This window comes from Microtus ochrogaster, chromosome 10, assembly GCF_000317375.1.
Source record: "Microtus ochrogaster isolate Prairie Vole_2 chromosome 10, MicOch1.0, whole genome shotgun sequence".
Classification (NCBI taxonomy): domain Eukaryota; kingdom Metazoa; phylum Chordata; class Mammalia; order Rodentia; family Cricetidae; genus Microtus; species Microtus ochrogaster.
Window position 1 is genome coordinate 20,808,078 of NC_022016.1, and position 9,116 is coordinate 20,817,193.

The following is a 9,116-nucleotide window of genomic DNA, read 5'->3' on the forward strand; positions in this document are numbered from 1 at the left end:
GGGCTAGGGTCTGCCCCACCCAGTCAGAGGGCAGTGGCAGGCTAGTGTCTGCTCCACCCAGTCAGAGGGCAGTGGTGGGCTAGGGTCTGCTCCACCCAGTCAGAGGGCAGTGGCGGGCTAGGGTCTGCTCCACCCAGTCAGAGGGCAGTCGCGGGCTAGTGTCTGCCCCACCCAGTCAGAGGGCTCAGGAAGAAAACCAAACCATCTCTTTCTCTTTTCATCTCCAGTATGTTATACAATTCGCCACATTTTTTGCTCGTCTCCAGTCTTCGCACCTGTGCGAGCCCTCTCTCAAATAAGATTCATCACTGCAAAGACCACGCACAAACGTCCAGCAAGGTATTAATGCCCTCTGTTTCCCTCTCCAAACGGCTAGCTGGCTGGCCTGATTGAAGTTTCGGGTCCAGGGACACGGCAGCCTGGGTTGGGACTTATTTGTAACATGTCCGCTGTCTGTGCCATCAGTGTTATCTCTCGGTTTATAGACTGGAAGAGAAACATCAACTATGTTGTCACAGAGCGGGACACCCACATAAGACAGAATCAAAGCGTGACATTGTCCAGGAAGAGGGTCCTCCCAGGGCACTCACAGAAAGGACGAGCCAGGCTTCTGGGGTCTGATAGGGAATGTTCAACAGTGTTTCCGCATTTGGGGCAAACTTCCCCTGGGGATTTCTACACCTTCTGAAGTCTTCCTCCCTTTGCAGGTGCCACCCATCTCTTGTTAACAAAGGTAGAATTTTGCTAAGGAGGAAGGTAGACCCTGGGATGAGATGGCAGGGCAGGGGCCTCAGGACACAGAGGTGTGTGTGTGTGTGTGTGTGTGTGTGTGTGTGTGTGTGTGTGTGTGTGTGTGTTTCCTTAAACGAAGATGACAGAGCATCTGTAACCAACCACTGGGCCGCTGATAGCATTTGATAGAAAGCAGAGCTGAGTCCCAGGGTGCAAGCCTGGTGTCAGTCCTGGAATGTTTATCTACTCCCTGACTCTAGGGGCCAGACAGGAAAATGAAGTTGGGAGTACAGAGTGACTTGCAACCTGAGCAGCCTTCCAATGATGCCCGAAAGGAGCATTTCTGAGGATCTTTTAATACACATTCCCAAATATCACCAACCCTATGAAAACAGACAAACCTAAAGGGAAAACAAACAAACAAACAAAACAGCCAAATGTGTTTGCCTTCTGCGAAAACTTTCCACTGAGGGGAAGGAACACTGTGTTAGGTGTGTGCTTACTTTGCCAGATCCCAGCCCGCAGCCTGCAGTCAACCTACTGAGTGTCTCAGGCTGCTGGAGGCTACATGGAAAACACGCGGCACTCCCCTATCTCAATGGCCAAGTTTTCAAGTCCTGTGAAATAATGCTGTTGTCACGGAGGTAAAAGGAGCTACATGGCAGTCAGACAACCAAGATTCCATCTGGGAGCGGGGGCTTTGTTTGCCTTTTGTTTTCCCAGCACCTTCTGTGGGAGCCTCTCATCAAGATGCACAGGAGCCTCCTGAGTGGAGGGGTCAGGTTGCAAGCTGTGCACCATGGAAGCCACAAGGCCTGTTCAGACCACCCAGCTCTCCAAAGAGTGAGCAACATCAGATTCAGACAAGATAAGAGGGTGAGACCTTCTGTGGGACCTGGCCCAGAGAGCCAGCCTTCCCAGGGAGCTACTTGATCCCCTTGTAAGGGGTGGGTGTTCGCTCTGATACGAAGACACTAGTGATCCCGGCCCTTGTGAGAGTAAAATCTGGAAGATGCAATTAAGATTTTTTTTTTTAAAGAAAAGTGGTAAAATAAACCCTTGGGCCTACCCCGCAAACAAATGCTTACGAGATTTCACACTTTATGTCTGCATTTAGAAGACAGAGTCAGTCAATGTTAGAATCATATCCAAACTGGTGTGCAGCTTGTAAGCAAGGTTGGCCTTTGACCCCAGCGTGGAAGAGAAAGGAGGGAACTCAGTGGATCTAACAGAGGAAGGGGCGGTTAGAACATGAAGGTGCTAGCCTAAGACTCCTGCCAACAGTTGAGACTGGAAACACAGTGAGCACCAGGGCCCTGCCCATGCCATCTCTATTGGTCATTTTGAAATCCTTAGACACTAGCACTGAGCCTGGAGGAGGACAGAGCGGGAAAGGGGCCTTGATAAGCACACCCAGGTTGCTGTCTACTGAATGCCATCAAACTCGAGGCTGGGTTACAGGCTCTTCTAGCTCTCATCTGTTGTCACATGAGGACTGCAGCATGAAGAGCCACTTCCTCTTCAGTCACCGAAGGTTGGCCTGAGACATACTTAGTTTCTAGGAATAGGATCCTGTGCTCTTCCAAGAAATCTGGCTTCATTCGGCCCAACTCACTCCAGCCCAGCCCCAGCATTGCAGCATCCCCAGACAGCGAGTAACACCCCCAGAGATCAAGTGTCCAAGACCAGCCTGGCTAAGCCCTGAGGGGCAAGCTGGCTGTGCAGACCAGCATCTGGCAAGATGCCATCCCGGTACCTGCACACAAATCACTGTCACTCGTGGCCACAGGAAGGCAGATCACAGGGACAGCACGGGAGGACAGAGGCTAGAAAGCCCTGGTTTGCAGGCAAGAAGGCAAATTTATGTTCCACATGAGTCCTGGTTAGCATCAACTGAAGCTCAGGCTTATTACTCAGACACGGAGTTTGATATTAACTAAAAACATGACTTTAAAGAATTTAACTGCCAAGAACAGTGTACGGCAGTGTTTACTCAAAGGCAGTATCACCTGCATCAGATCGACCTGGGAAGATTCCTGTCCCAACACTGAGTAAATAAACTATTTTTCACCAAGTCCCAAAGGGGACTGACTCCTCTCTCTCTCTCTCTCTCTCTCTCTCTCTCTCTCTCTCTCTCTCTCTTTCCTCTCTCTCTCTCTCTCCAGTCTTGCTACGCTGCCCAAGTTGGCCTTAAACTTGTGATCCTCCTGCTGTAGCCTCCTGGGTGCAGGGATTACAGATGTATGACCCACCAGCTTAGATTCTTATCTATATTGAGTTTTGAGAATTCAGACCGGAAAGGGCAGATTCAGCTAGAAGTTACACCAAAGACTTGCCAAGCTGACAGGCTCAGGATGCCAGCATGAAACTTCTCCAGCTTCGGAAGAGCAAGGGAGGGCCATGATTTTGCAGAGCAGACACCTAAGGAGCACCCAGTCCTTCCTTGGGTCTGAAAAGCAGCCCGGAAGGGGTTAATCTCCCCAGCAACAATCCCCACCTATAAACACTAACTAGCCCTTGAAACTCCTTTCAAAGCCACATCACTCATCAAGACTGAATGCCACAGTAAACAGAACAAAGCAAACCCCAGAAACTAAAGTTAAATGCCTTAGAGGTGATGTCTGTGACCGGGATGAAAACTCCCAGAAATTACTTACTCCAGCCCTGAAGTCTCTGAACCAAATCTCATTCATGAGCTGCTGGAAGCCTAAACCCCGGTCACCCTTCAGAACAATGATTTCCTTGCCTCCTCAACTGCCTTTCATCCCTAAAAAACAAGACTCATACTTTGAAACAACATATCCAAATGTAACCAAGCTATTCAAAAGTTCCTGAGACCACCCATACTCTAGAGTCTTAGCCCCTGAGGATATTACCTATCCTGTTAATTTTGTATCTTTTCTCTTAGTCATTTCCTTTAGCTGAGAGGAAAACAAAACAAAACAAAAAACCTCTTAACTTCAGGGAAATCCTCACAAAAATGTAAAACGGTTTTTTCCTTACGAGTGCCCTGAGGGTGGAATCAAAAGAGTTAGGCACGCAGAGGCGTTTGGTTTGGTAACACGCAAGTGCCCGCCTTCTGAGTTAGCAGAATTAAAGTTTAGCAAGCTGCCCCTCAACCTTCCGCTCACTGCTGCTCCCGGCTGCCCACCGCTGGGGCACTCTGCTAACAGAACCTTGAGTCAAGAGCAGACAAGCACCGGAAGCGGGTACTTACAGGTGGTGGTTTTCTTTCCAAGCCAAGAGTTAGACACCCAGGGAAGTGAAGGGCTGGTGGTTCTGACCTGGTAACCGAGTTTAAAGAGTTTTCAGAGGAAGAGGGAGAGAAAACATCCAGTCAAGGAAGAGAGCTGAAATTCCAGTCCTTCAAGTAAGCTGAGGAGGTTTTCTTGGTACTGAAAATCCATGAAGCCACACAACACAAATAGGTAGAGACTTGGAGATTCCCAGACACAGACAGTTTGCTGGTCTCCTCCAAAGCCGCTGCTGTGGCTCAGGAAACTTACTTCCCCAGCGCTAAGTTTCTGCACTCCCCAGAGAAGGGCGGGTTAAGGAAGGCGTGGCAAGGATGCCTGCGACTGTTCGCAGGGAGCCCGACCCCCCTGGCGGGGAGCCTCGGCTCCGGTCCCTTCAGCCTGCTAGCTGGTCAGCAGGGACAAAACTGAGCTTTTGTTAATAGGTCGGTCGTTTCTCTTCCCAGCTTCCTTTCTCACTCTCACCGCTGGCTGAGCTGAGGCGGTCTCCCCTGTGAGGACACACACACACACACACACACATACACACACGCAGGGATTCACTCTGACACACGTACAGGCAGGCTCATCCTACACTCACATACACGTTCACACAGACTCTTTATACACACTTTTCCCTGCACCCCTTTTCCAGGACGCAGTTCCAGCTCCGAAAGGTAGATATTTAAATTCAGAGGCCATGCTCAGCTTTGGGAGGGGGTGGGGGAGGGGACTGGCCCTTTTGAACTTCTGTCATGGTATTTAAAGTAAAAGGTGCAAGAATGGATCTTAGATCCTGGATTCTAACTTTAAAAAACATTTAGTTCTTCGTTTATGAAATACTTGGTGCGGCTGCCAGTTCAGGTACATGACCCGTGGAGAGGTGAACCTCTCTTAAAAGCAGATCTTTTGTCTAATCTCGGGACCCAGTGGGTAAAGGGCTTAGAGACTATATAAGAAACTGCCTCCCCGTGTTTGTTCCCACCCGGAAGTAAAAGCAGCCCACTTTCTGGCTGAACTTCTCAAGGAGTCATAATTGAGAAGTCAGGGCAGGACCTCACTTTGGGAAACAGCATGTGGAGACTTGCGGAAACCTTAGCCCAAGGCAAAAGGCACTGCAAACCCCAAAGACACAAAAACACAGGGGTGGTTTGAGGTTGGGAGTTGGGGAGACAAGAGAGGGTCTGGGAAGGAGTGAACAGGACATAAGTATACATGTACCACAGTGTGATCAAGAACCAAATTGTTTATTAGAATAAAATGTGCAGATTTAAAAATAGATAAATCCAGTTCCACATGGATGTGCTGTTGATACACTTTTGCCATGCCTTGCCCCTTTCTCATTAGGAAAGCAGGGGTGGAAAAAAAGAAGGGGGGGGCACATGAGCAGAGGAGTGAAAGAAACGTGGGGAGGTCAATATTGCAAAAATGAAAACTGATACAAAAGAAGAGGGAAACAATTTTGATCTTTAAAGTGTGGTTTGTGGAAACTTGCTTAATAAAGGTGCATAAAGCACTTACTCAGAGTCCTGGGAGATTTAGAATCTTCAAGAAGCCTCTGCTTTCTTGCAGGACTCTGAGAGGAAGCAGGTAAACCCGAATAAGCAAGTAAGGGAAATAAACACTGTAAACAAATACAGCCGCAGTGCAGCAAGCCTGTGCTGTCATGAGAGGGAAGAAAGCAAGCCACCGTGGTGATGGAGAAGAAACAGGGCAAGGTAATTTTGCTTTCAAACGGACTTAAAGATTCTCCAGGTTGTGAATAGCTCACCACAGAAAAAATGAAGACAGTTTTAGGTGCAGCTAGTTGAAATGCAGAATCCACTTCGCAAATGCTAGCCTGTGTGTGTTTGTGTGTGCTTCTGCCTATGTCAGGGCTGAACGGGGCTTGTGGATTCGCCCGGAAACACAAGTAAATGCTTCAGAAAACCTCCATGGGAAAAAGTCCTTCAGTATCCTAAGATAAAAGCAGACACAGACAGCAGCATACATCAGGTGCCTGCGGGAAAGGCCATTCTTCAAAAGCTGGTTACGCACACCAGGTTTGCTGTAACTGAACATTGTCCAGGACGGACAGTGGTCCACTCCGAAATTTGAAGTGTTATTTATGTAAATAATTCTCTTATATCATCCACAAAAGAATTGGAGCCCGTAGAAATAATAATCCCATTTATCTTAATCAGTTGGTATTCTTTGAGTGAGTTAAAATGCAAAGCCATGATGTTTGCGAAAACCGTCAGAGAAACAACCAAGAGTTCCTCTGAAAACGGCTGCTAAGTTAGTGTCAGAAAAAAAATGCATTTTATTTCTAGTGTTGGCTAGAATGATAAGAAAAATATAAAATGACACTCACAGGACAGTAGCGTGTCAGTGGTGGGAGACAGAGACCCAGTTCCACACTGCCACCTTCAGCACTCTGAGGAGTTCTCCAGACTTTTAAGGACCCCAGGCCAAGCCTAAGGAGGACTCCTGGTTTCAATACTGGTAGGACTTTTAGGACTAGCTGGCCTAAAGAGCAACAGTTGGAGATTTTGCTGAAGATATTGTAATCTATATTTTCATATAGATTAAGCACGTGTCCTGGTTTGCTTTCTGTTGCTTTGACAAACATCGTGATCAAAAGCAACTTCGGGAGAACAGGGTTTACTTCATCTTAGAGTTTGCAGTCCGTCCGTCAGGAAGAAAAGTTAGGGCAGGAATCTGGAGGCAGGAGATACATCAGAAGCCAGGGAGAAACGATGCTTTCTGAGCTGCCTTCAGGCTCATGCTTAGCTAGCTGTCTTCTTATGCCTCCCATGAATCACCTACCCAGATGCGTGACCACCAACAGCGCGCTGGGTCCTCCCCCACCAGTCATTAATCAAGAAAATGCCACATGGACTTGCCTCCAGGTCAACCTGACAGAGGCCTTTTCTCAGCTGAGCTTCCCTTTTCTAGTTTGTGTCAAACTGACAATACAGAAAGCAGCACAGTTGACCCCTTGTCAACCTGACACCCAAACTCATCTCTCTTCAGTCATAGACTTTCCTTTCTGTTTGCTCCTAAGGTCTTGCGTTAATATTAATAAAGAATGTATTCTAATTTTTAGAAGCCCCACAGTCTTTAAAACTTTTTAAAAGTCTAATTCTCTTTTTTTTTCATCTTCTAAATGAGATTTTATATTTGGTAAACACCCAATCCATTTAAATCACAGAGAAAATAAATAAAATAATTGGAGTATCACTGGGCGTATTACATTTTAGTTATGTCCATTGACTTGTACATTCAACAACCAAGAAATTTTGTTCAACGGTTTTGTATAGCCCTGACCTGCCTAGAATTCTTTGTAGTCCAGGATGACCTTGACCTTGTGGTTTTCCCCTACTTCCTGAGTGTGCTGGATTACATATATGTGCCATCATGCCTGGTTTATGTGGCACTGGTGGTGGATACCAGGCCCTTTGCATGCCAGGCTATCACTGCACCAACTGAGCTATAGCCACAGTTCCAGGATCATTTTTAAAGACCACGCCATAATATACATCGAGGATGTCCAAGTAAATAATGAATTGATATTATGTACATTAAAGATAAAGTTTTGAGAGATATATTGCAAGACTGTTCACTAACATCAGTTCCCATGAGTATAGCTTCCATAATAATAATAACACAATTCTCAATAAAAGTCCCAAGTCTGTGGGTTCCTAAAACATAAAAAACAAGGAAGAACCGGGGCACAGTGATAAATCAAATGAAATCCAAATTCTAACAGTGTAAATAATTCAGCATCCAACTTTTTGAACTAACTCGGGATCTTCTGGACTCCAAAGAACTTAGGCGATTCTACTTCTCAGGCTCTACTACCCAGATTTCATAGGGTTTTCAAGGCTCAGGCGGGCTCTGCTTCATACCTGCCGCTATCGGTGATGGTCATCGTGTTCTGGCACCTCGCCTCCAACATGCTGTGCTCGCCACTGTGACTGGGACCGCACATTCACTAATGGCCTTTCTGGGGCCATCTTTGGGGACTTTGACCCTGTCACGTGGTACCAAGTTTCAGCTGTTCTCCATGACTTGTCAGTCAGCCGGCTTTCATGCCCCCAAAACTAGGACCATGTGGGAGACTCTTACACATCATCAAATTAGCTGTCAGCTTGAGACACAGTCTCAATCCCTTCTAGACCACAGCTCTGTGTGTTGGCCACGAGAAAATACTTCCCAGACCCCACATGTTAAATGCTTGGTGGTTAGCATGTGACACTACTGGGGGGCACTGGAACCTTTCAGGGCGGGTGTTAACTCGAGGTAGTTAGGTCTGTAGGGAGTTGTTCTCACAGGGGATTTTGAGACCATGTCTGCCCACCCTTTCTCTTTATTCCTCTGCCGCATCATGATACTCTCTGCCTTGCCACAGCTTAAAATCAAGGGAGCCCAAAAGCCATGGGCTGAAACCTCTAAGATTAGGAGCCTCTTTTTCCTGGGCATTTTATCATCAGCAAAATGCTAACACAATAAAAATGAGAAAAGACATACAACAAAAAGCAACAGCTATTGGTTTGAAAGTCACAAAGCCCAGAAAACCATCAACCAACCAAGAATACCAGAAGAGTTTGTATATCACTACAATGTCTACAGTTCAACACAGGCTAGAAAAACCTAAATAGCATAAGAAAAAAATGATGCTTAAGGACAGCTCGAAAAAACAAGCCTTTTGTCATTTCTGAAATAAGTGTTTGTGTATAATATTTTAGAATTACTAATTTACCTGCTAAGTATTTATCAGCTATGAGATCAACATGCAAAAGCCCACGGTACTAATATATACCTGTACCAACTAACTCCTAGAGAAATAATCCTAAATATTAGTGTTTTACATGGTAGAGCTTTTAGTAAATAAGAAATTATGGAATTGACACTGGCAGGAAAAAAGAAAAAAAAAAAACAGAGAGCAGAACACAGAGGATGCTCATTCACACAAATGTGCCATTAAAACTGGCCATGCATTTTTCTCATTAGTAATTGAACAAAGCTTAGAATGCTAGCATTGAACTGATTTTATTTAGAAATATAAAAGGCCGATCAAGAATCCTTTTTATCTTCATTTTGACAGGAAAATGTAGCAAACACAGCATGTGTTTAATTCAAAGTTGTCCTTCATTTTAACCATGCTTG

At 46.0% G+C, this 9,116-nt stretch overlaps 1 protein-coding gene across 1 annotated transcript in view; it reads right to left on the reverse strand.

Annotated features, from left to right (window-relative positions):
- Frem1 (FRAS1 related extracellular matrix 1) overlaps positions 1-4,180 on the reverse strand; it is a 152,423-nt gene extending 148,243 nt beyond the window's left edge. The window contains exon 1 of the mRNA XM_005352752.3: positions 3,950-4,180. The gene's annotated coding sequence lies outside the window, so the exon portion shown is untranslated. The remainder of the gene's footprint in view (positions 1-3,949) is intronic.
- Positions 4,181-9,116: the final 4,936 nt, after the last annotated feature.